Source organism: Falco punctatus (assembly GCF_963210335.1).
Source record: "Falco punctatus genome assembly, chromosome: 4".
Classification (NCBI taxonomy): domain Eukaryota; kingdom Metazoa; phylum Chordata; class Aves; order Falconiformes; family Falconidae; genus Falco; species Falco punctatus.
The window spans coordinates 1,167,741-1,193,157 of NC_137583.1; the positions used below are offsets into that span (position 1 = coordinate 1,167,741).

Consider the following 25,417-nt stretch of genomic DNA (forward strand, 5'->3'; position numbering starts at 1 on the left):
GCTGCCATGTGTGATGGCACTTGATGGTACATGCCCCTGAGGGGTAACATCTGAGCTTTCTACCCCAGTTCTACATGGATCATGTAACTCCAGCCTTGGTGTTGCAAACTGGCAGTAATCACTCATACTTGCTGCTTGTGACTGAATGTTGGTGGTGTGAGTTCCTGGTGGCATGTGCTTCCATGTGATGAGTATGGGTGTCCTGAGGCTGCACTTTGAGCTACCTGCTGAGAAAGCATCAGTGATGTGGAGCCCAATACATCCACCAGACAGCATGCCCAATGACAAAGGTTCACTGACTTTGAAGGAGAGAGATACAACCACTATAGAAGCCGGGAATGATTTTCTAGGTCCTTTTAGCTGCCTTAGTTAACTTCACAGAAATAAGGATAAGATGCTAGTTGCTGGAGCGCTTATAGGAGTGGCCCTTGAAGCAGCTGTCCTCAGCTGGACTGTGCTTGTTAATGTTGCTGTGGAACAAATGCCTGAAGCATGACTTTTTCTAATGTTGTAATGTGGAATGAAAGCCAATAAGAACTCCTCACTGGTCTCTGCTGGGGGCTCTTCTGCCTGCTTTAACTTTCACTTGTTCCATTTTGCCTCTGAGGCCTCTGCTGTCATCCCCCTCTCTGAATCTCTTCTTTGGGTGACAGGCTGGGGCAGGAAAGGAAAACCTGGAATTTCATGTCAGGTTTAATGGAAGAAGGTCCCATGTCTGATTTGGATGTGTCTAGCTGGGGAGGAGGGTGAAGACTTTCTGTGACACTTCACACTTTTGCAGAGTCCCCAGGGGCACACCGTTTGTGAGATAGCTCTGTGATGGTATGGTCCTTTTATTCTGGACCAGCTCTGGCTTCCCTGATATCCAGGAGATCCCTGAAGGACTGAGGGTTGAGTTACACTGATCACGCCCAGGCTGCCAGTGGATATCCAGTCAGATACCAGTCTCCAACTTTTATTTTTCATGCACTGGATATTTGAGTACCTGTCTGGGGAATCAGGCAGGCACTTTCCCTGCTGATCTTGTACTTTCTGCTTCCCTGTAACAGAAGGAAACACCAGGCTCCTGCTGCTGTACAGGATGAGCAGCATGCTCTCGGTGTGGTGTCTGCAGCGTGTCCTGACCGTGATGAAGGCTGTCAGCATGGTGGGCTGTCTCTGCCCGTGGGACCATGGTGTCAAGACCCCTGTTTGCTCAGCACTCACTAGGTCACATCTGAAATGCTGTGGGGGGTTTGGGCACCCAGTGCAAAGGAGGCAAATTGAAGCCACTCCTGTTGCAGCTGTGCGAGGGCTGGGGCATATCAGGCTGAGGGAAGCAGGGGGGTTGAGCAGGAGGGGGGCTTGTGTGGACCCAGGGGTGGCCGTCCCCAGTCCCCGTGGGGAGGCTGCGGAGGCAGCAAGGCCCGGCTCGTGGCAGGAGAGAGATGCCGTGGCTGCCAGCACAGATGGTCCTGCACCGGGCTGGCGGCGAGGGGGGAGTTCTCTCCTGCGAGATCTCCAGCGCGGGAGCCGGGGCCGAGGCTGGTGGAAACTCGTACATGGAGGGTTTCAAGACCTGACAGGTTAAGGCCCAGAGCTGAGCTCTGTGCTGTCCCTGCCTTGAGGGGCGGGCGGAGGAGAGCCCCTGAGGCCCCTCAACCTTAATTACCCGGGGACTCTGTGGCTAATTAGCAGCATCCCACCAAGGGGGGGTGGGTACCCCGGCGCTCCGTGCAGTAACTCTCCTCACGGCCGATGGTCAGAGGGAGGGGCAGCCGGGGTCCCCCGCCGTTACCCGCTCCAGCCCCTAGGTGGGCTCCCGGGACCGCCGGCCCTGCCCCCGGGGCTGCCTGGGCGGCGGATGGGGCCCGCGGGACTCCGGAGGGTGGGCCGGCCCTGCCGGCGCGGAGCGGGCCCCGCCGGCCGCCGAGGGGAGCGCGGCTCCCTCAGGGCCGGGGCGCCCCGTCCCCGCCGCGCCGCACGGCTACCGCCGCCTTCCTGCCCTCCGGGGCGAGGAGGAACCTTTCTCCGCCCTGCGGAACCTTTGCGGCGGAGGTGCCTGTTGCTGCCCGGGGGATCCTGCGGCTGCTCCGGCGGGGGGTGGGGGGCCGGACGCTGGGTGATGCGGCCCCCGAGCGGCGGCTGAGAGCCGAGGCCGGGACGGAGGCGGGCGGGCGGCCGCCAGCTCCCGGGGCTCGCCGCGGCCCGCAGCCCCCCGCCCCCCGCCGAGGTGAGAGCTCAGCGGTGGGGCCGCCGCCACCACAATGGGAGCGGGCCGGGAAGGGGCGCGCCGGCGGAGGCCCGCGGCCACCCGCCCTGCCCCGCCCCGCCCCGCTGGGGGCGCATGAGGAGCGGCGCGGGGTGACGGCCGCCCGGCCCGGGGGGGGCTATGGCGGTGGGCGAGCGGACACCCGGCCTTGGGGAGCGGGGGGCGTGCAGCGGAGCAGCGGCTGCCAGGCCCGGGGCGGGGGGCGGCAGGGAAGCGGCCACCCGGTCTGAGCGGGCCGGGGGTGCGATGCGGCCGCCGGGCCCGGGGGGGCGGCCGGGCAAGTGCCTCGGCTCCTGCGGAGCGGCGGGGCAGCGCGGGGGGCGGGTCCCGGTGCGAGGGTGCGGGGGGCTGCGCGGCTGCCGGGCTGAGGCTGCTGCCGCCCCCGGGCCCCGACGGCTGCCGTGGGAGCGGGGCGGGCGGCATGGGCCCCGCCGAGCCCGAGCTTCGGGCTGCGCCTTCTCAGCGCCCTGCCGCGCTCCGGGGCCTACGCGAGTGCCTGGTTCGGGGGGTGGGGGTGGGGTGCTGCACCTGCCTCCCGCGGGGTGTCGTGGCTGCTGGGGTGTCGGCCAGTGCGGGGGGCAGGCGCCGAGCCAGGGGGGCCTGAGGTGGTCACACCGCCGTGACTGCGCTGCGTGGTCGGTAGGGCTGGTGAAGAGACGCACAAAGTAATAATTTAGTGTCGGCGTGAGACTCGGTGAGCTGTGGAGGGGGAAGGCCTGGTGTGCTGGGCTGTTAGCTCTCTCGCTTGAGCCTGGCTCACCGCTTTTGCCCTTCCTCCCCCCTGGAACAGTTCATGGGTTACTTTTGCTGGTAGTTGCGCTGGTGACTGGACGTTTCAGCACTCGCATTTGAGAGATGCTCATAAACTCCATCAATTTTCCCTCCCAACCCTTCATTGATTAGTACAAAACTGGTGCTTTAAAAAGTTCTTAGTGCATCACTTTATATGCAGGTGGGGCATTTATATTGAAAAATAAATGCTTAAATTGGAAAACAAATTGAAAAAATGTTTAAAAGGTAAGAATGGAATTCTTCCCCCCCCCTTTTTATGCTAATAAGATGCTAATGATCACATTTGCTTATCTCTAACTTCCTTTAATGTACGATATTCTTTGTTGGATGTTTGTATGGTTATCCAAGCATCATTCTTAGTGAATAATCATGTAACCTATAGGAAATCGCTGCAGAAACTTCTGCATCAGTTCAAGATGTTCCTGCTACCTGTCTGAAGGTGGTAACTGCCTCTCCTCCGCCCCCCCCCCCCCCCCCCTCCCAACTTAGAGTAGTGGACCTTGTGACTGCTCTCTGGCTGCTTCAATGCAAAATCCATTAGTTTAGAATAAACAGCCTTTATTTTGATAGTTCTGTTCTAGAGGTGTTAGCACCCTGCAGAGGGATGAAAACAAAACAGCCGGCTTAGACCACTGCAGGTGCTTGTGATGGGAGCTCTGATGTGGCCTTGTTTTGCTAAGTGAGGCTTCTTTCCCCAGGTATGGAGCTATACATTCTGAATACACAGAACGAACAATGTAGCTTCTTACCGGTGACCTTATCAGCATCAGAATGTAGGGGTTGTTCATTAAGGGTAGGTGCTGAATTAGAAATTTTCAAGAAAAATGCAGCTGCTGCTTTAAGGAAAAGCTGCTGTGGATGTGTGAATTTTCTGGGTTGATGCTGCCTCAGGCTGAATACCACCTTCTCCTAAAAAAAAGCTGAATGTTTAGCCACCGTGTTCCACTTGTACTACACTCAGGTAACTGGTAACTTCTGCAACCCTAAAATATCTTGAAATTCCAGTGTTGATATTGGGGAATATTGCAGGTTCTGGATGGGAAAATTATGTGCTCTTCTGAGGAGGAAAACCAAACATGTTTTCTGTCTCATCTCAGTAGCGGTTGCATTTTAGTGGAGATTTGGAAGGTATCATCTGGCATAGGAAACTGTAACAGGCCATTGTTACATTCTCCAGGATCCAAGTCGATGTCATAGAATAATTCAGGTTGGAAAGAGCCTCAGGAGGTATCTTAGTCCAACAAGCTGGTCGAAGTGGGATCAACATCAAGTTCAGACGAGGACTTTGTTAGTTCAGGTCCTAAATCCTCCGAAGACAAAGATTCATCTGTCTCTGTTTCGGTGTTCCAGTGCTTAACTGTCCTCACAGGGAAAAAACTTTTTTTTTTTTTTAATGTCAGGTCACAACCTCCACTGTTGCAGTTTGTCTCATGTCCTCCTGCCACATGCCTCTGTGCAGAGCCTGCACACAGCCTTTTGTCTTCTTGATAACCTCCATGTAGGTACAGGAGATGTGCTGCCAGTTCCCCAAAGCCTTCTCCGTTCTGGACAATGCCATGTCTCAGCCTCTCTTCACACAGCAAGTGGTCTATCCTTGTGAGCATCTTGGTAACCTTCTGTCAAATTCACTCTGGTTTCTCTGTGTCTGTCTTGTACTGTGGGTGTCCAAAACCGCACATGGTGTTTCACATGGGTCTGAAAAGTGCCAAGTGAAAGGACGTGATCACTTCCCTGGATCAGACAGGCGACACTCCTGCTGATACAGTCCAGCGTGCTGTTAGCTTGCATCACTGCCAGGGCACACTGCTGACTCATGTTTAGCCTGCTGCCCACCGTGTGTTACCTTTTGTGTTTGTGTGTACATATACATGTATGTACATGTATGTATTTGTATACACCCGCACACAAACATTGTCTCTCATCCTCCTGCCATGCATCTCTGAAAAGAAACTCATTACTATGTGTATGTATATACACACGTGTGTCAGATTACACCTTATGCAGCACTGAACAGTAGTATTTCCATCCCACACATTCCAGTTGTAGCTAGTGGTGACTGTTGTGGTGACTTGGCTTTTCCTAACTCTTCTGCTGTCACACTTGCCCTGACTGTGTGTCCAGCCAGCAGGTCTGCCTGTTGTGTTGCCTTGACTGTTTTTCTCAAAATTTAATTGTTTCAAATACCTCTTTGCGATGTATCGGGTTACTAGGCCTAGGAAGGGAGTGGCAGTGGAGGGAGGCTTTTCCCATGAGGCTGAGTTGAATCCCATTTGATCACATTCAAATCCAGGATGTATTAATGTAGGAAGTGTGTTTTCAAATAGTGTTGTTTATGGGTCTGAGTTAAACGAAACATTTAGGTGCAGCGTTTCTAAGAATGCAGTTAGTTGCATTGCAGTTATGTTCATGTAATTTCTTTGAACTTGTTTCCTTCATGTGCTTCGAAGTTTTTGGGAGATAATACCCTGTAGGATAAATAATTCTCTGCTAACAAAGTTCCCTATTTTAAAGTTAATTCTGGAGAACTTAGTTCCTGCAGAGGTTAAGTACTATTTGATATTTCTAGATGCTTGGTACAAGTATGATTTTGAGACGTGTGTTTTCTGTTTATGCTAAATAATTTCTATATAATATTTTCCTGATTGTCAAATACGTTGGGTTAATTACAGCAGGATTTGTTTCAGAGAATGCTCATTGCATGACAGGAGTTTGTTGTGTTTAAGCAACATTTTTAGTTATATAAAAATAAAATAATTTAGAGAGAGGTTTCCTCCTGTCCCCTAAATCTGTGTTTATGAAGTACTTGCATCAACACAGAAGGAGCAGAAATAAATATTTAGGTTCAGACTTGTAGAATAACATGTGTAGAAGCTGATATTTAGATGAGTTGAAACAATGACTGAAAACTTCATTCCTTGTTAACTTTTAGAAACCTTAAGTTTAGCTTCTAGGGTTTTATGCTTGTTAAGAAATAGAACCTTAAAGATGAAGGGGAGTGATAAAGTAACACCATTTGATATTTGAGAAAGGGGCAGAATTAGTTGGTGAAATCAAGTGTCATTACATACTATGAGAAAGAAGAAGGTGGAATTGCAGGTAGCCATGAGAGGGGAAAAAATGTTGAACAGGCACCTTTAGAAGCTAGTTGGACTTCCGAGAATATGGTGGTAGTGTTTAGGTGTTGGTTTTCTTTTTTTTTTTTTTTTTTTTTTTTTTTTAAAGTCATTGTTCTTTTAAACCAGCTAGCTGGTGACTTCTCTTTCTAAGAAATACAAAGAAAGTTAGTGATCAGTATTTCGTATGTGGTAACCAGCAAATGCTAATTGCACATATTTGCTAACAGAATTAGTATATCTGAAGTAGAAACAAGTGGGTTTTGGGGGAGGGGAAAAAAGGTAGGGGTTTGAAAAAGTATATATTGCTTTCAGCCATGCAGATATAAAACTTCTCAGGAATTGTTGCTTTGAAAAATACCTCAAAGTGTAGAAAATAGGTGTTTAGAAATTCTTGAAGGTCAGTCATACCATTGACTCAATTTTATGTCTGAAGTGGAACAGCAGAATGTCAGTTTAGTCCTGCAAGTGAGACTGATTCAGTGCTGTTGTAATCTTGGAGCAGTTGTAATTTAAATCTTGTTCTTGCTCAGTGGTAATGCTGGATTTGGGGTCAGTCTGACACCTCCAAAAATCTTGTGGCATTTTGAGTATAACTAAAACTCACTTGGAGGGGAGAAGGAAAAAAAAAAGAAAGTATTACATCACTTTAATAACAGCATTTTCAGCATGCTCTAAAATGTGCGAGTAGGAGCAGTGATTTGAAGCACTCTGTGGTGGCCTGTCAGCTTGTCCCAAAGCTGCTCTTTTACAGGTGTGTCTGCAAGTTTGAATGCAGAAACAAGAAAGGAAGAATGAACTAACTTAGCTATTTGTGGCAGTCGATTAATTAAACATCAGAATAGACGTAAAAGCTGGTATGCACCTGTCTGGAGGAAGTATTGATTCTGTGCTCAGAAGTTCTGAATAACTTCATGACTGAAGATACTATTCAAGGATGCAGAAATCTTAAGGGGAAGACTTTTAGTTAGTTGCCTTAAAATGAGACCGAAGGGATCTGTTAGATGCTGTCAGTGTGGCTTACAGTATAAACATGGAGTCATGGAGTACAGCATTCAAACCTTGTGAACTGTGCCCTCTACCACTGTCCTAAATCCTAGGAGGCTTTGAGCTGTGAAGTGCTGTTACCGTTAGCTTCTTGAACACGTATTTGAAAAGGAGGAGAGTTGATGAGATGAACTAGCTTCTTCCTGATACGACTTGGATGTGACTGTCCTCCTCTTCTGCATGTGCACACTTACTGGTATTAGTAGAAGCCTTAGTAGATGCAATACACTGGCACAAACCACTTTCTCCTGCTATAACTGAAAGTTCTAGCCAAGAATTAAGCATATTAACAGAAGCTGTCTTCTGCCAGTGTAATTGGTTCTATGCTGGTGAACTTTTGCTAGCAGATAAGCAGAAAATCAAAGTTGGAAAAGCTCAATATACCCACATGCTTTCTTGTGTTACAAGGACGTTGAAACTTAGGCTGAACATGAGGACTTTGGTCGAGGCCTGACATGCAAAACAACATGCTTTAGCACCTCTCGTAAGGCGCTCTTACATAAAAACTTATAAAAGCAATTAAAGAAGTTTAGTAGCGATTTGTCAGATTACAGGCAGATAACTTTACTCTGGCATTCTCTGTGGAAAGCTAGCCTCATCTAATTAACAAAGAACTAGAGCTATACAAGGGCAGAACTGATTACCAGGAAGTGCAGAACCCTTCCATTGCTTAGCCAGGATGGCTGATCAGGTACAAAGATTTTGTAGGGCAAACATGGTATGGGAAATAACTGAAACGTGGTGGAGGTAGCATAATCTTGACTTGTACTTTCTTCCTGTGATGATGAACATTATTACCTAATTTTTTTGCTTGTGAAGAAAGCTTTTCTAGCCCATCAGAACCATGGAAACGATGTTTTGGAGACATGATAGTTCATCAAAGATTTTCTTCGGTCTCTGAGAAACTTAAGTCTTATCTAGGATATTGGTATCAATTAAGTGGGGGTTGTTATATTTGGAGTTGTTGAATCCAAAATAAATATGTTATTAAAGTGTATTGATTTCATGTGAATTACTCTAGCTGTTTGTTGCATGTGAAGGCTAATACAACAACCAACGAACCAACGAAACCCCAAACCAAACAAAATCCATGAACCTGACAAAGCCTGGAAAGGGATTTTGAAGTAGAGGTGCTCACACATCCTGCTGAATCAACTTGGAAAACGGGATGTTACTCAAAAGGTAATTGATTGAGGAGGGCTGGTAGTAGGATTTACTTAAAATTAGTGAAGCAAATTCTAAACTAAAAAAACCCAAACAACAACTAAACTAAAAAAACCCTAACCAGTTGCATAACTGGTTAGTACCAGTGCTCTGGAAGATCAAAAAATTGTAATTAAAGCTCTTGTATCACACATATACTTACGTAGGGGATTTGTGTGATAATTGTATTCCCATGCTGCCTCCATGATAATCAATGAGGGTGTTGTTGAAAAGTGAATCTTGCTCAACAGATACAGTTTCATGTACGCTCAGTGAGTCAAAACCTAGATTTAAAACAGTAGGTGTGGAAAACAGAATATGAATGGAGAATTTTTCAGGGATTTATAGTAGATCCGGGTCTATTTTTATCAGTGGCCTGGAAGAAAGCGTGAAACTAGAGCTGATCAAATTTGTGGATTATGTAAAGGTTGCACTGAGTGGTGAAGCATGAAGAAGGAATGGCAGCTGTACAGCATCCTCTGAATTGTTTGGGTAACTGGGTCTAATATGGCCAAATATGTTTTATAGAGCTGGAGCACAAAGTTATGCATGTTGTGGAAAAGGCTAGAGGCTGTATGTTTAGAATAAAGAATTGTGCTTCCAGAAACCAGTGACCTTGGAAGGGATGGCAGGACCAGAGCAGATATACAGCAGTATGTGAGTCCTCGGAGTAACACTGTAGACATAAGGGCTACTACAGTAAGCTAATTACTCTTTTTTTAATACTAACATATGTCCATAATAGCAGGAAACACTGAATAAGGACTGAGAGGTGAAATCAGATGGGAAATATTTTGGTCAGGTTTAATGTTAGTGTTTTTAAAGAGATGTTCCAAAGCAACAAAGGTGGTGTAGCATTTGGTGTTGCTTGGGTGATTAAGTCACACATTATAAAACTTTTTCTTAAAGTGCTCAATTGGTTTAGCTTATCGCAAAGTATTTTAGAAATTTCTCAATTTTCTTTGGGCAAAATAGGCTGTGTACCAAAGGGCTCGTTAATTTAGTGGAAAAAGAGATGATAGCAGCCGGTGTCTGGAAGTTAAAAAGATTATTTCAAGTTGGAAAAAAGGCACAGATTGTTAACAATGAATGTGACTAACCACTGAAGGCATTAGGAAGATGCTTGTAACTCTTAAGGGAAATTAGGATGTCTCTATCTCCTGAAGTCATCAGGTCAGGATGAAATGTAATTTGAAAGACATGTGTGAGGAGTATTTGCACATGTACGCTGTACAGGTACTTGTGACTGTATGATTGTACATGCCACCATGGAAGTACAGGAGTAGTTGCACATGCCAAACAGATCTTGCCTAGCCGTGTTCAGATAAGGTCTCTCTTGCCCCAGCTGGGGTTAGTCAAATGATCTGATTATGATAGTTGTTCTTTATAGCACTCCTTTAAATCATTAATATATGGTCTCTCAAGGGAATAAATGTGCTCATATGAACCACATACTTAAATGAAATCAAATGTTTGTGTTCTGTTTTGTGTCTCTCTTTTTTTTTTTTTTTTTTTTTTTTTTGGAGGCACTGCCATTTTTGGTGATGGGGAAAAGAGGGGGCTGTATGGGGACGGACAGGGATGGCTGTTTCATTTCCTGAAAAAACTGAAACTGGAATATCTGCCACAGTCTCTTTCCTCAAAAATCTGATAACGTGCTCTTTAAGAGTTCTACTCAGCAGTAGTGAGAGGTAAACTTTCTATTGTCAGTGTTGGGGGCTAAGTCATTACATTCTGTAAAAATTACTTTTTCATTGGGGGAAGAAATTGCATATGCTCATGGTGGCAGAGGTAGTTTTGCATGTGGATGCAGAAGGTTGCAGTGTCTCATGTTTTTCTGCTGGTATGAAATCAGTGTGCTTCTTGTCCAACAAAAGGGATGGCTTCTGCTTCATCATATCTGTCAAAGTGGTGAAGGATGTAGAGAGGAAGATAAAAAGCTGCGAGTCCTCTCCTGCCTTGGCCATTACAGAGGTGATTGATTGCTTGTGGGTTCTGAGTCGCCCATCAGGACAGTTGGTTTGGGATGTTTTTCTAAACCCTTCTGGGACCGTGATGGGAGCTAGTCTGGCTGTGACAGCAGCTTACTCCTGGTAGGCACCTTTCCAGACATCTTGATCTTTTCCCCCTTCACAGGACAAGTGCATGCCCAGTCATGTGGTGGAGGAAGGGCGGTGAGAAATACAGCCTGCAGGAGCCAGGTGCTTTGCTGTGGCAGATAGCCTTTTCCCCAGGTGCTCCCTCGACTTCCATAGGAAGTGGGTGCGTACACCAAACAGCTCTTCTGCAGAAAAGGTGTTTCCAGCAAGCATCAGACTTAATACATATGTTCAGTAGCTCTGGTTTTGGGGGAGAGCTGGTGCTATAGCAAATGACTTTATCACTGAAAGGGACAGTCCTGCTGGAAGAAGTCACCTCCTCAGAGCATTTTCCAGCCAAGTGCTACCTTTCCCCCTCTATTGCTTATATTATTATTTCATCAAGGCAGGCAAGGTCTTGTATCCTTTTCTTTGTGCTCTTGGGCTGTCCTGTGCAGGAAGACTTAGAGATAAAATCCTTTTGTTGAGGAAAGCTGTTTATAGTTCAATCTTTAAATTTCCTTGCTTCTTGGAGGGGTGTGTCTCTCCTGTATCTCTTGCTTTTGTTTGTGTTTTCTTGTCTGACCCATTTTGCTTACAAAAAGAAGGCAGTGAAGAAAGACAGAAAGGGTTATTGTAAGTGAACAGTTTCTTTACTTGCAGTCTTACAATGACTTTTTTTTTTTTTTTTGACTGATCTTCTGACTTCTCTTTACAGTTGCTTCTCCTCTAGGAGTGTTTTAAGTTAGAATGTACTTCCCCATGTGTGCATTTTTCTCCTTGACTGTGGCTGTTGTAGGCAGTTGCATCACTGAAGGGCTGGTGTGGTCTTGCATCTGGCCCAGGGTCTCATGCCTCCACACAGGCTTTGGGGAGTTAATACAGCTTGTGTAGACCCTGAGATTTTGGTGATTGGCAAGAGCAAGGCAGCAATGATGAGTTACAGTTGTAGTCTAGACGTTTTTGACTGCATGTCACTCTGCAGTGTCAGCCTCCACTGCAGACAAGACTTTGGAGGACACAAAGCTGAAACTGGAGTCTCCTTTCTTTTTTTTTTTTTTTTTTTTTTCTTTTTAAAATTTCTTCCTCTGAAATGTGATCATTGGGATCTAGAATAGTTCTAAAAGTAATGCTCTTTCTATTTCTAAATCTGTTGCTGGTCTCTTTCAGTTCTTAAGTACTTTGGAACATAATTTTCCTTAAAATACACTGTCATGTATTTTTAATGGAATTCTCTAGTTTTTTCAAGTCTCGCAGCTTTAACTACAACTGCTGTTATTATTGTGGAAAAATTGCACCACAGAAACTGGAGAAGAGTGAGAGATGAAAAAGAAGAAGCTGCAATTTAGCTAACATTTTTTCCTGATTTCTTTGAGGAAACTCCAAATGGGTATAAAAAAAAAAAAAAACGCAGAAGTTTTAATGCAGGCGTTCTTTCTAGATTTCCAGAAATAATTAATCTTCCTTTTAAACTTCAACTTGTTTTTTTTTTAATTTAATTAAAAAATCCTCGCCTTTACCTTATAGAAAATGAATTTGAAAGTTGAAATTGCTGATGTCTCTTCCTTGAATAAAAATAATATTGGTATCTCACCTTCATTTTTTACTGTCTTTAGGTTTCAGGTTAAGTAGGTTGTATTTGTTAGATGGTAGCCAAAAGAAACTCAAGCCTACCCTTGAATGGGCTTTTTGAACCCTTAGAGATTCTAGTTTTTGTTTTCTTCATGGGTGGCTTTTTGATTTGTGTTTGCTGTCATAGAAAATAAATAAATAATTAAAAAAGATGGGGCAGAGGGGAAGCAAATAATTTTTGGCTGTTCCCGTGTGAAATCCTGTCAGGTTTATGCTTCTGTTCTTCATGAGTATTATCAGCTAACTCCAACTCTCTCATTAGTTATGGCAGGGAAGATTGAGGGGGAACAGACTGAATTGTCCAGCAGTCTGGATGAAATTTTGGGGGATGAGGATCGTAGAACTCGGGATATAAGGATTTCAGGTTTTTCTACTTTGTTTCATCTTACTGTGCTGGAACTCCTCCTACATCCTGTACCAGACAGGTGTCTTTCTCATGTTTGCTGAGGGGACCTGTCCTCACCTACGCCTTTGCTTGTCCGTGACGTTATTTAGTATTAGATTGTAAAAGGTGCAAGGGTTACTTGTGGCCTGGGTCAGAAAATGCAGACAAAGAGTAGCAATTACGTGAGTGGCAACTTCATTCCTAGTAGGATAAAGGACGAGAGAAGGCTTTTAGGACTTCATGGCAAAGCTGGGTCTGTCTCTTTGAGCAGTTTGGATGAATTTGAAGTCTTAAGTGAAACAAGCCCAGAGCAAGCAGGGAATGTGCATGAGAGGCTGTGTATACCAGTATGTATTTATGGCCAGAACTCCACAGTGGCCCTTGGTTACGTAGGTTGGTTGGGAGCCCCTGCTCTTGTGGGTAGGTTAGTCCTGAAGTGGAGAAAGCAGTGCATGTCAGCAACTGTGCTTTTTAAGCAGGCAGCGAACTGTAGTGTAGATTGGGAGCAAAGAAGAGGTTTCTGAGATCAAGAATAAAATAAAATATTGATTCCCTGAAGATTTTGGGGAACGGTCTGTGTTCTAGGGCAGCCCAGGAATATCTACTTATCTCAGACATAGGAAGACAAAACATGAAAACAGCAAAAGGTACACACAGCAAGTGATTTTCTTTTTATTCAGGTACTAAAAATTGTCCCTTGATCTCAGGCAAGGGCATCATGGCCAAAGCAAATTCCCCTTCGGGAGGTTAAAGAAATGACCCATTTGTTCTCATGGTGCAGATTGCATCACTTCCCTTTGTTACCATGTAAAGGTGTTCCTTTCACAAGTCCTGTTTGAGTGCATTTAGGAGAGGAGGACCTGCCCTGACCTGGAGAAATTTCTGTCAGTGCTAGCTACCAGTTTCTCTGGGTCAGGGCAGCTTATCTTCCCACTCCCCAGAACAGAGCCTTATCCTTTCTTTGCCCCTGTCATGCTGGTATCCCCCAGCATGTAATTACAAGGACCTGTTCACAGAGGCTATCGTTAAATATGTTAAATGTTAAGGACTTACATGAGTTTATCAGTATTTTGCTTTGAGCTCTGGGCAGTTTAAAAGTGTTTTCTGTGAGAAGAGAGATGTGCGCAGCAAAGGTGCCCAACTGCATAATATAAAATTTATGATACATTTGCCTTTTGAGTGGCAATTGCATTTATTTTTTCAATTAAAAAACCCAACAAAATGAACTTCAGGAACAGATAGCCCTCCACACAAACCACATAGTGATGCCACGACTATTTAAAGAAAGAGACAATTGAAAGGATTGAGTATGAGAATGTTCATGTCTCACCTCAGATGTACGCACCATCCTTTTGATTGAAGGTAAGGAAGCTTTGTCACAAGGACCGTCTTGCTTTCTGAGATCAAAATGCTGTCTGTCCCCTGTACTGGAGCGGCATTCTGGCTGCTGAGACCATGTCCCTGTGGACAGTGGTGCCAGCTTGGTCAGACCATACCCAGGACTGCATGTTCCCACTCTCTGACTGTTTTTTCCTTTGTTCCTCCACAGCTGTTCATGCAGCTTTGTAGTAAATTACATTTGGGAACTGAATTTTGCTTCCAGGTTGTTTTTCAGCTGGATGAGCTTGCTGTCCAGCCATGCAGGTAGCTGTGCTGGTACTCTGTGGGAGTGGTGTACTGGTGGGAAAGCAGCTGCTTGTGGGGTCTGTCTGAGGTCTGAGAAGCTGCAATCAGCAAGAGAGAAAAATGGGTAATTTAATCAAGGCCAAATGTTTATTACCCTTCTGGTGCCTATGAAATCTAAAAGCTGTCTGTCAATGTCAGGGCATGTCACTGTCTCTCTAATTGGGGGAATTAGCATCAGGTTTTGGTTGCCAACTCCCGCTTATCACTCTCTTTTTTTATTTGGTCTTTGCATTTATTATTTGCATTGCTGGCTGCTGAAAGGGAAAGAAACAGCATTTGTAGTGTGATGTAACTGTCCAGAGCTTTGCATTACTTTTGCAGCATCCCCACTTAATATTTGTGTGAAAAAGGCGTCGGGCTGTGGCTTCTCCTTTTCAGTAGTGCAAGAGTTGTATATTCCTTACTTAAAAAAAGTGCCAGGGTTATGGGGTGCACCTTGACAACTAAACACAAGCTTCTGGGCTTAGGAAATAAGAAAAGTCAGATTGTTTTTGCAGGGGATGTTGGGGTGTGGGAGATAGCAGGAACAAAGAATAAGAATATTTTCTTAAATCAAGAAGTTGCAGGAGAGGTGTCATCGGTTGGGTTTTAAGTTTCTTGTCTGTAGGTGTCAACATATTGGGGGAACAGGACCAAAAAATAAACCTTACAAATTCAGTGTCTTTCAATACTTAGTGTATGAAAGGTACCACAAGCTCAAAATGGGGTAAAGCAATTGCCTTGAAAACTGGATGGCAAGTTGACTGTTGCATAGAATAGAGAAGATTTGGGGTTGAAGAAGTTAACTGCTTTTGAGATGAGATATTTGGGGAAAAGCTGTTACCCCAGCAGAGATTTTTTTTCTGATTTTTTTTCCCTCAATCCTGGGATGTGGTTGAGTTATCTCTGGAGGACAATTTCCTGGGGAAGCTGGTTTGTTTTTTTTTTGGGGGGGTGGGGGTGGAACTCTTAACTCTTGACAATGTGTAGTAAGATTTAACCTAGCTAGCATTTTTAAGTTTCTGTCTACTGCAACTTCGCATCCTGTTCGCCAAGGAATGTGAGTAGCTGAAGTCTTTATTATGTGATCTGAATTTGTTTATTCTATGATGTCAATACTTAACTACTTGAGAGAAATAAGACCCAGATAATGAGTAGAGAACACTGAGGAAATGGGTGATCTACTTAGTCATGCAGACTCTGTAAGAAAATGTTTTTTTCCTGACTCTCTTAAAAAAAAAAAAATGTTTAGAAGTGCCTTTTTCTTCCTCCTATACTTACCATAGCTCTCGTGAAAAACAAGAGAGGAGATCTTATATTTCAACTAAATCAATACTTCTGGTCAGTTAAATGCTTATTTTAACAGCATGAGAACAGAGTTGTTAGCTGCTGCTGCTGCTAGTATGGAACCCTTTTGTGTGTGGAGGAAAAAAATTGTATATACACACACACTTTTGTTGTGATGAGAAGGTGCATCCTCTAGAAAGTCTTTAACTTTTATCATTTGCCCCTTTCGTTCCTAACAGAGAGAGAACTATGAATGAAGTTGAGTGACATTTTACAGCATTGCCAGTAAATCTGCTCTGGAAGTGCCATATAACTAGTTTTCTCTGTTAAAGAATACTTAATTGTACTTAAGAATTCCGATCAAAAGAAGAGTTATAGTTATTACTCAACTTTCTGAGTTCAGCCCAAATCAATAATGATCAAGAATTCCTACAATTAGATAAATGGATAGTTTCAGTAAAATGATTTGGTTAATCTTGATTCAAGACTAGTAATTCCATAATCCAACTAGTAATTCAAGAGAAGGGGAGGAAAAATAGAGATGGGACAAGAAATTCTGTTCCTGTTACATTTTGGGAGGTAGCAGCTGGGTGTAGGGATGTTGACTTCTTAGAGCATATGGTCCCCTTCGCTTGGGATGGAAACGAGTTAGCAGGACGCTGGAAGAACTGGCTTGCCTGCAGTTCCTTCTGTATTTGCTTGCTGGGTATGGCTGCCAGTCAAGCAGCATTTGCAAATGCTAAATGAGCTTTGATAGAAAAAGTGGTCACTTGGGCAACGTAGTTGACTGTAACTTGCACTTAACTCTGAGAGGAAGAATACCTTAAAGGTTATTGTTTTTTGAAGATCACAGCTGAATGCTCTTTATTCTGCTTCTGAATCTTGGACATGTGATGTTTGGATTCTGCATGGGTATGAGTATCTGTACAGTATTGTCTGTTCAGTAAGAACAAGTACTACAAAAGACATTTCTAGCATTTATGGAAGTGAATTTGCACGTTTGGGAGATAATGACATTTTTATTCTTAAGAGTTGTGTCTAGTAGCCAGCAGCTACTCCTGTAGATGACTGTTGTGGTGCTTATTCACCATACAGTGCTTTTTAATAATTTGCTAATATGTCCCTTTCAATTGCACCTTCCTGTTACTGCACTGAATATGTCTGTGCCCATTTCTAATGGTAGGTAACGTCCTGTTTAACGTACACTAGGACTGGAAGCTTGGGTATGTTTACCAAAAGGGTACAATGACCTGCAGGATATATTACCTTTCTGTTAATATTTGCATATCTCCTTAGCCAGACTTGCATTTTGCTGCTTTTAAAGCTTTTTTGAAAGTAAGCCTAAGTATGTAGAGTCATATACTCCCAATTTTGTAAGCTAAAAATGTAGTGTGTATATCATGAGATCATAGCTCAGTTTCTTTTCAGAAATAATACTTCATATCTCTAATCAGAGTGGCTTTTGTGTATGCATATGGTCCCCCAGACGGCGTGTTGGATTGTTTGTACTGTTTGGTGAGGGGCAGTAAGCTGCATTCTTCTCCCTTGCAGGCCTGTCCAAACCATTGGGAGGTGTTGAGCCAGCAAAATGCAACCGAAGTGGTGCTTCTTACTAAGGATAAAACCACAGAAGGCTATTTCATCCAGTTGCTCTCCATGTGAGCTGCCTATAGTGTCAGTCTTAAGTGTTATCAAAACAAGTGTGTTTGAGATAGATAAGGATCAGGGTGTTTTATTTTGACTTGTTTACTGGGAAAGGCAAAGATCAACAGGTTTTGGTGACTTTGTTCTCAAAACCAACAGAAAAGGGGCCTTACAAGTAGCATTTAATGTAGGTTTTTCCGGCACTGTGCAAGTAGAATGTTCTGTTGGAGGGAATGACTCTGAAAGAAACCTATGTTTCTGACAGTTTTTAATCCTTTAATCTACATTTTTAATCTACAATGGAATCCAATAAAAATTAGTTTAATGTCTGATTGCTTGACAGACTGGTGCAACTAGGGTCTAACATGCTAATTGTCATCCTCATACCATGTGAGTTCAAAACAGTTTATTTCCATTTCTTCCTACTTCAGGATTTTTTGGTTTTCTTCTTTCTTTTTCCGATTAGGTTTCTTTGGTGAGCTGTAGGTGGCATAAGTAATACTGTCTTGTCGCTAGTGTAATTAACATTGCTAGAGGTGGGTAAGGGAATAAAGAGGAACAAACCCATGTTGAATTCTTCCTTTTTCTAAAAACTGCATAAAGCAGAACCTCAGGTTTTATGTCCATTTCTGAAGAGGAGGAAAGAAGAGGCATTGAAACCACTCCCAGACATCTGCAGCTTTTTGTAGTGAAATGCAGACACATGCCCAAAGGAAGAGTTTGAAGTTCTGTTTGCTTTGTGATCTGTTGATGAGTGTGCAATGTGACTCGCACCTGTCTCATAGGGGGACGTTGGGTTGCCCTGGACCACTGCTGATGGGAAAGCTTGTTTCCTGAGCAGAGAACAATCAAAGGTGGTGAATCATTCCTCCGTAATGAAGTCTGCTTCTCTGGAAGGCAAAAAAAGAGGAGTGTGTGGATGGGGCGATACTGAGAAAACAGGATAGATCAATTAGGCCTTTCAGCCTTGGGAAAACATGCAATTTTCATCATTCTGAAAGATAAAAGTATTGTTTATGAGCTATATCAGTCCGCTTCTGTGGGAGGTAAACCATAATGTTAGCGTATCTCAGTGACCAAAGCCATAGCTTGTCTTCATGGGGTGACAGTGGCTGATCTTTACTTGAGAGGGGATTAGCTCTTTGCCTTTTCGCTCCTCTCTGTTCCACTGCTTCTGTTTATGTAATTTATTCTTGATTTATTACATAACTTCTTCTCTGGCACCTGTGTGTAACAAGAGCTTAAACTCCTAGAGGGATCTTTCAGTTATCCGGATCTTCCTTGCTTGTGGGAATTGGCTCGTGTCATGACATAGTTTGGGTACTCACAAAGAGAAGGCTTGGCATACCTCTCCTGTGAGCTGACTTTTAAAATCTATCCTTTGGAATGTGAGAATGGTTATCATTAATGCAGGGTAGGCAAGTTTGCCCTAAATTAATCTCCAGTGTAAAATGTATTGAATATAATTTGGAGTCCTGATATGCTATGCCCTACTATTGAGTCTTCCCCATCATTTGAAATCTTTTTTCAGAATTTTAGTCCTCTCACAGGTACTGCTTGTTGTTCTATAGCTATAGCACTGTGAGCAAAACCTGTAAAGGCGCACTTGAAAGTGGCTTTTTGTTGAAATGCTGCTTGCTTTGAAAGTAGAAATGGTGATCAGGGAAGGGAAGGGAAGTTTCCTTTTCTTAACATTTTCTGTAGCAGGGAAGGCAAGTGCCATTTATACAGAAGCTGCCAGAGCTAAAAACATCAATGGAGATTCTGTGGAGTAAGAGACAAAATTTTTGTTCATTTGTGATGGTGTTAATCCAGATGAATATCAGTAATTATGGGAAGCAAAACTAATCACATGCTTCTTACCTCAGCCTGAACTTTTTTACAAAACACTCTTCTAGATAGGGTTGTTCACTGGTGAGGAAGTTTTGAGTATTTCAAAGGAAAGAGTTGATTTATAGGAAGTCAATTTCTACTTTATTATGATTGTAAAAATTGCTTTTAAAAGCAGTGCAACATTGTTTAGGAAAATATATATGTAATGTAGGACGTTTGAACTTCAAGGTTTTGGCAGTGGGAGGGCTACAGCGGTGGCTTCTGTGAGAAGTTGCTAGAAGGTTCTTCCCCCATGTCCGATGGAGCCAATGCCAGCTGGGTCTGAGTCGGACCCGCTGCTAGCCGAGGCTGAGCCAGTCGGTGATGGTGGTAGTGCTGCTGGGATAACGTATTTGAGAAGGGGGGGGGGGGGGGCGGGCAGAAGTATCTGCGCAGCAATTGTATGTAGCAGAGGAGCAGAGTGAGCACCTGCGAGAGCAACAGCTTTGCAGACACCAAGGTCCGTGAAGAAGGAGAAGGAGAGGAGGTGCTCCAGGCTCCGGGGCAGAGACTCCCCTTGCAGCCCATGGTGAAGGCTGTGGTGAGGCGGGCTGTCCCCCTCAGCCCGCGGAGGTTAACAGTGCAGCAGTTACCCACCTGGTGCCCATGCAGGACCCCACGCTGGAGCAGGTGGGTGCCTGGAGGAGGCGGTGACCCTGTGGGCAGCCTGCGCTGAAGCAGGTTCGCCGGCAGAACTTGTGACCCCATGGAGAATCCACGCTGGAGCAGTCTGTTCCCGAAGGACTGCACCCCGTGGAAGGGACCCACACTGGAGCAGTTCATGAAGAACTGCAGCCCGTGGGAAGGACTCCTGTTGCAGGAGGTCATGGAGAACTGTCTCCCGTGGGAGGGACCCCGCGCTGGAGCAGGGGATGAGTGAGCAGGAAGGAGCGGCAGAAACTTGTGATGAACCGACCGCAGCCCCCATTCCTCATTCCTCTGTGCTGCTCGTGGGGAGGAGGTAGAGAAATCAGGAGTGAAGTTGAGCCTGGGAAGAAGGGAGGGGTGCGGGGAAGGTGTTTTGAAGTTTTGGTTTTCAGTTCTTACTATCCTACTCCGATTTGAGTTGTAATAAACTGATTTCCTCGAGTTGAGTCTGTTTTGCCCCTCTCCTTATCTGGACCCACGAGCCTTTTGCTGTGTGTTCTCTGCCCTGTCTGGTTGAGGAGGGGAGTGATAGAGCGGCTTTGGTGGGCACCTGGTGTCCAGGCAGGGTCAACCCCCCACACACACACATACACACACACAGAAATTGTTTGCCCATTTCTGCTGGCTTTGTCCAGAGGTAAAGAGCTTGTCAGTGCCTTGTGAAGTCCATGTAAGTGAGTGCTGACATCTTATGAAGAATATTCAGAGTTTTTTCTTTAAGGGTTGTAAAATGTTGACACTATTGGCAGTAGGGTGTACCTGCATCCTTTCTGAAATGCAGGGGAGAAAGGGCCCTGTGGCAGGAGGTTCCTGCAGAGTGGATGGATGATGCCGGTGTGTGCTGCCGCCACCAGTCCAGGTTGTGTAATCACTGCAGATGCTGCCATTGACTCGCACTAGCTCTTTTTGTTGGGGATCGAAGTGGGAGCCAGGCCTTATATAATGTGCATTGTCACAGTCTCTGTTCCAGCACTGTCATGTCAGCAGAGGGGAAGGATTAGCTCTCCCTTTTTCTTTCTTTATGGGTTGGGTTTTAGTTTGTTTTTTTCCCTTCTTCTACCCTTTCTTGCAGCAGCTTTTGTTGTTTTTGTTGTCAGGGAACAACCAGTTTCAGGCTGTTTTTAGTATTGTGGTGCCTTTTAGGAAAGAGGTTGTTAGTCTAGAGAGAATAAAAGAGCAGGTCCTGCAGCTCTCTCAAAACTGATCTATGGAAGTAGTTTTTAAAGCACTCTTAATTTTTTTTCTCTCAATTCCTGCTCCCCACAAATCACAGTGGGCTCCTTAATACTTGGGTGAGTAAAGAGTAGATGCCTTGTGCCTATGTTTATGTGGGGTGGGGAGAAGGGTGGTCCAGGGCAAGCGGATGCTCTCCAATTTTTGATTTTACGGGCTTCTGCTTTTCTGTTTAATACTCCTGTAGTAAACACATCACTTAGAGAGGGGATCAATGCCACTTAGCTGCATTGCGATTTGAACAGGAGGAAATGAAGGAGAAGAACTGTTTTCTTCCTTCCCAGCTAGCAGTGTGTGGCCACCAGTTATCTATGAGTCACAGCTAAAAAACTATTGCTCAAGTTTTAACAGTCTCAGACTGCAAAGGAAGAAGGGATTTAAATCACAAAGTAATCAATTAAGGATGGCTTTAAATGCAATTTGTGGGGGTTATCACTGGGGGAAATAAGTTCCTGTTGATCTTTCAGTAAACGTTTGCTTTGTTAAAAACATATAGGGGATCTGCTACATTAATACTGGACAGTAACACTGTTGACTTTTTCGAGAAATATTTATCCTTTTAAATGATTCCCCTCTCCCCCACCATTTTTTACATGACAACGTAAAATAGAGATGTTAATGTTACATAATGCAAATTAGAGAAATTCTAATGTTTGTTAGAATCAAAATATCCAAACCTACTGATCTCAGGTTTATTTCTTACCAGATTTTTAAATGGTACAGAAAAATACTCGTTGTTTTGCAATAACATTGCAAGTTATTACTTGCAAACTGTTAAAAGATTTTTTTTTTTTATTTTACAGAGCCACTTAAGCTCATGACTTTAGTGATCCACCTGTATGCTTTGTGATGATTTTCCTTTAGTTACTGAAGGCTGCCTACAAGGTACCAGAACTGTGCTAGCAGCGGACTAGCAGTAAGATGAGATTTCTCCCAAGGAGCCAGCAGTTACCTTCGCACACGTTCAGTTTGAAGTGTTTGTGTGTGAGCCGAGTGAGTAAGAGGAATCTTACAGCCCTCACCAATGAATAGTTTTGCTGCCAAACAAAAAAGAAAAAAGATAAAGGAAATTATTACTGCCATAAAACATGACTGTATAGCAGAAACTGAAGAGCGTTATCCAGCACTTTGAAATACCTGGTTTTATTAAACCGTCCGTGCAGATCCTCTTGCGATTTGCCAGCATGCTTGATCCTGTTTCTATGGCCAGGCACCACAGTGACCAGTGTGAAGTCTTGGTTACAAAACAGGCTTTAAGGGACAGATCTTGATTAGTCCCAGATATTGGGCTTGGCTGGAGGTTGGGGAGGTGATGGAATCCTCTTTACTATTCAGCACCGTAGTGGCATTAGTGTTAAACCCGCCCTTTCCAAAGGGATTTGTATGGGATGAGTGTGTACTCGGGAATGAGCATGTCCTGTGCCTAAACCACTTGTGTTGTAGCAGGCAAAAAGCTTCTGTAAAAAGCCCCTTTGGCTTCTGTGGCTTCTTGGAGGTACAGGGGAATCCTGCTCCTCCTTGCTGAGGTAGGGAAGGACTCCAGTATGCCCTGTCCTTCCATTTTACTTGTTTGTACTTACAATAATTAACTAAGTAATAGTTTAGGTTTTGTGGTGCTGACGAGTCCTCTGAGGAAAGTGGTGGTGTACAGAAATGGGCAAAGTCACCAGCTCCCATGATAGTTTCACTAATAGTTCGGTTCACGGCGTGCGTGATCCTGCAGTGCAAAACTGTCACTTAAAAGGGAGAAAGTTCACTTTTGCATTTCTGTCTCAGCTTCCTACAGAAGAAGAAATGGTGATTTAAAACCTTTGCAGAGTGAAAGAAAAACGTGAGGACAATGGAAATGTGTCAAAATTTGCAAGCCCTTGAAGTACCCTTGTCCAGAACTAGGCCCCCTCTCTGTGCAGGCTGAGGAGGAGGTAGCCATCACCACACAGCAGGCAGTTATTATCAGAAATGTTCTGTCTTAAAAAAGCAAAGCCCCAAAACTTCAGAACTATGTTTATTTTTACGGAAAGACAGGACATAATACACGAGAGAGGCTGTCTTGGATGTTAATTTGATGCGCAGCCGATTGCAGGGTTTAACTTCCTGGGTAGGATAAACATGACAGCTCTTCTCTGAGTAAACCAAAGGAATTTTTCCAAATGTTTTCAAATAATACCCCACCTCATCTTCTCAGCGGCCGCGCCATGTGTTCAGCTGAGCGCTGTGCTGAACCTGTGTGTAGGTTTGGTTTGCATCTGGTGGTGCTGGTCACCCCCTCTGGGCACAGCGTTGCGGCGGGGCAGGAGGCTGGCACCTTGCTCTGATGGGGACAGCTGGGAAGCCCAGGCAGACGGTAACTTGCATTGGTTGAAGGTAATCTGTTCGTCTCTCGCCAAGTGCGCTTCCCACAGGGGGAAGTGTTGACCGTGCCGCTCCTGTGCGAAGGCGAGGGACAGGGCAGGCTGGACGAGCCCAGCCAGGAGGCAGCAGCGGCAGCTACAGCGTGGCCCGGTTGTGTAATTCCCCTTGGTGGAAGGCGCCGAACTGGGTCAGAGCGGTGTGAGAAACGAGGGCACTTGGCGGCTGCGTAACGCGCACCTGCCTGTCAGGCCGTGTCCCTGCTGCATCTCGGGGTGCCGGACCAGGGCTGACGCGGTGGAGAGTGGCTGCGGAGCTGCCGGAGCCGAGGAGGAGGGTGGGAAGGAGGAAGGCAGACAGCACCGTGACAATAGGCACAGAGGAGTTAACCGTCTTTGTTTCACCCAGCTTCTGCAAGATTTAATTAAGTCTTTTTGAAAGCTTCCGTACAATTCTCCTGCATATGGCTGCGGCTGCTGAACGGGTGTCAAGAGCTAGCTTATAAAGAACACGTACTTACTGCTAAACAAAAATAAAGCTTAGATTAGAGCCCTTTTGTACTCTAGTCTGAGAGATAGCTGCTCTCTACTGGGTTGGATTTTATTTATAGAAATACAAAGACCCGTATCCTTTCCTTTAAACAATTTCCAGAAAGTGTTTTGTGGTGTAGTTTTGTTTTGTTGTTTTTTTTTAAGGTTCTGTAACGAATGATGAAACATGAGAGATGACACACAGGAGGATACTGATGGGAGAAACTGTATCATGTGTCATTCTTTGACCTGGAGCATTTAGTGGCATGACAGCACTTCTGCTTTTCCCGTTTGTAGATGATAATTAATTCCTGCCATTTTAATAGTGATTGTATTTCTTCTTTATTTTAATTGGTGTTTTGGGGGGTTGATGCTTAATTTGCTGGGATAGTAAAAACACAGAAAATTTTTAATATGCTTCTGTTGATACGATTTCCAGCAGATAGCATGCGAGGTGCCTTATAGCGCAGTATGGACAACGTGGAAATAAATAAATACACTTGAAATCCCAGGGGACCAGCAGAGACCCCCCCCCAAAGGTAACACTGCTGACCATCTCCTCTGTGGAGTATAAGGAAGCAGGTGCAGCTTGACAGTTACTGGTTTGAGTACAACCTGTAAAGAGTAAAACAATGTATGTTTTCCTAGGGCTGATCATCAGCTGGAAGGGAACATTGTTGCCATTTAAAAGCAAAAATAACCTGCTGTTTTCAAATACACACAGGCTTCAGCACAGCGTTTGATAGGAAAAACTTGTGGTAATAGATTGCTCTGTGTCAGCAGTCCTTGGCAAGGCACAGACCTGGGAGGTGAGCGACGCGGGCGCTGTGGTGCGTGGGGGTCAGTGGGCTGCAGGGCTCTGTGCCTGCCCACCAGCAGGCCACAGAAGCTGAATGAATCTCCTTGGCTTTTGTAAACTGGCACAGTTCCACTTGAGCTAATTTAGATTTTGGCCTTTTCTACCATCTGCTTGACTAAGCCAACTTACTTTGTGTGACATGTGTAGTAGTGCAGGGACTTCAGTTGTCCCTGCCTGGTGGTAAAGTGCTGCTGGGACCTGGTGGTGAAAGGTTTCCTATACCAATACCAATATCTGCAGAGCCTGTTCTTCCCTTGTGTTTATTTTCTTTCAGACACCCTTCAATGTTATTGAGGAGCTGAGAGGGGCAAAGCAGGAACCGATGACTTCAGCTGGAATAATTCAGCATACTTGACAGTTAGATTTTCAGTCCTGCTGCAAGGGTGTTGAGTTGTGTCTTTAACCTTCAAGTTCCTGAGCTCATCTAGTTACTGCTGAAGCACAGCTGAAAATGAAATATTTCTGTTTCTTCAAGTGTTTGTAGATATGTGTGCTGCCTTATCTGTTTAGAAGTTTGTTGGGGGTTTTTGTAAATAGCTGATTAATTCTCAAGCATCTTATAGTTTACACTGGAAATGTCTTGTAAGTAGGGGGCAGTGTAAAATGAGTGATGAGGAAACGTTTCCCTTGTCTGTCTTTGAAGCTTTCTGGGGAATATGTGGATAGCAATTCTTCTGAGGCTTGATTTTTTTGAACACATACTTTGCTTTATGTTCCTTGAGATCAAGACACCTCCTTTATTTTCCATTGTGGTTGTGTTTCTTTTTCATCCATCTTAAACAGCTCCTTTGTGGTAATTCGTTGTGTATGGAAGAGGAGTACCCAGGAG

General features: G+C 44.6%; 1 protein-coding gene across 3 annotated transcripts in view; it reads left to right on the forward strand.

Moving 5' to 3' along the window:
- Positions 1 to 1,404: 1,404 nt before the first annotated feature.
- Positions 1,405 to 25,417, forward strand: part of RAD54L2 (RAD54 like 2) — a 75,023-nt gene continuing 51,010 nt past the window's right edge. For 2 of the 3 annotated variants that reach the window (XM_080387476.1, XM_080387474.1), the window contains exon 1: positions 1,416 to 2,212. The gene's annotated coding sequence lies outside the window, so the exon portion shown is untranslated. Of the gene's footprint in view, positions 2,213 to 25,417 lie in introns of all 3 variants that reach the window. The other variant, XM_080387473.1, reaches the window with a different exon arrangement.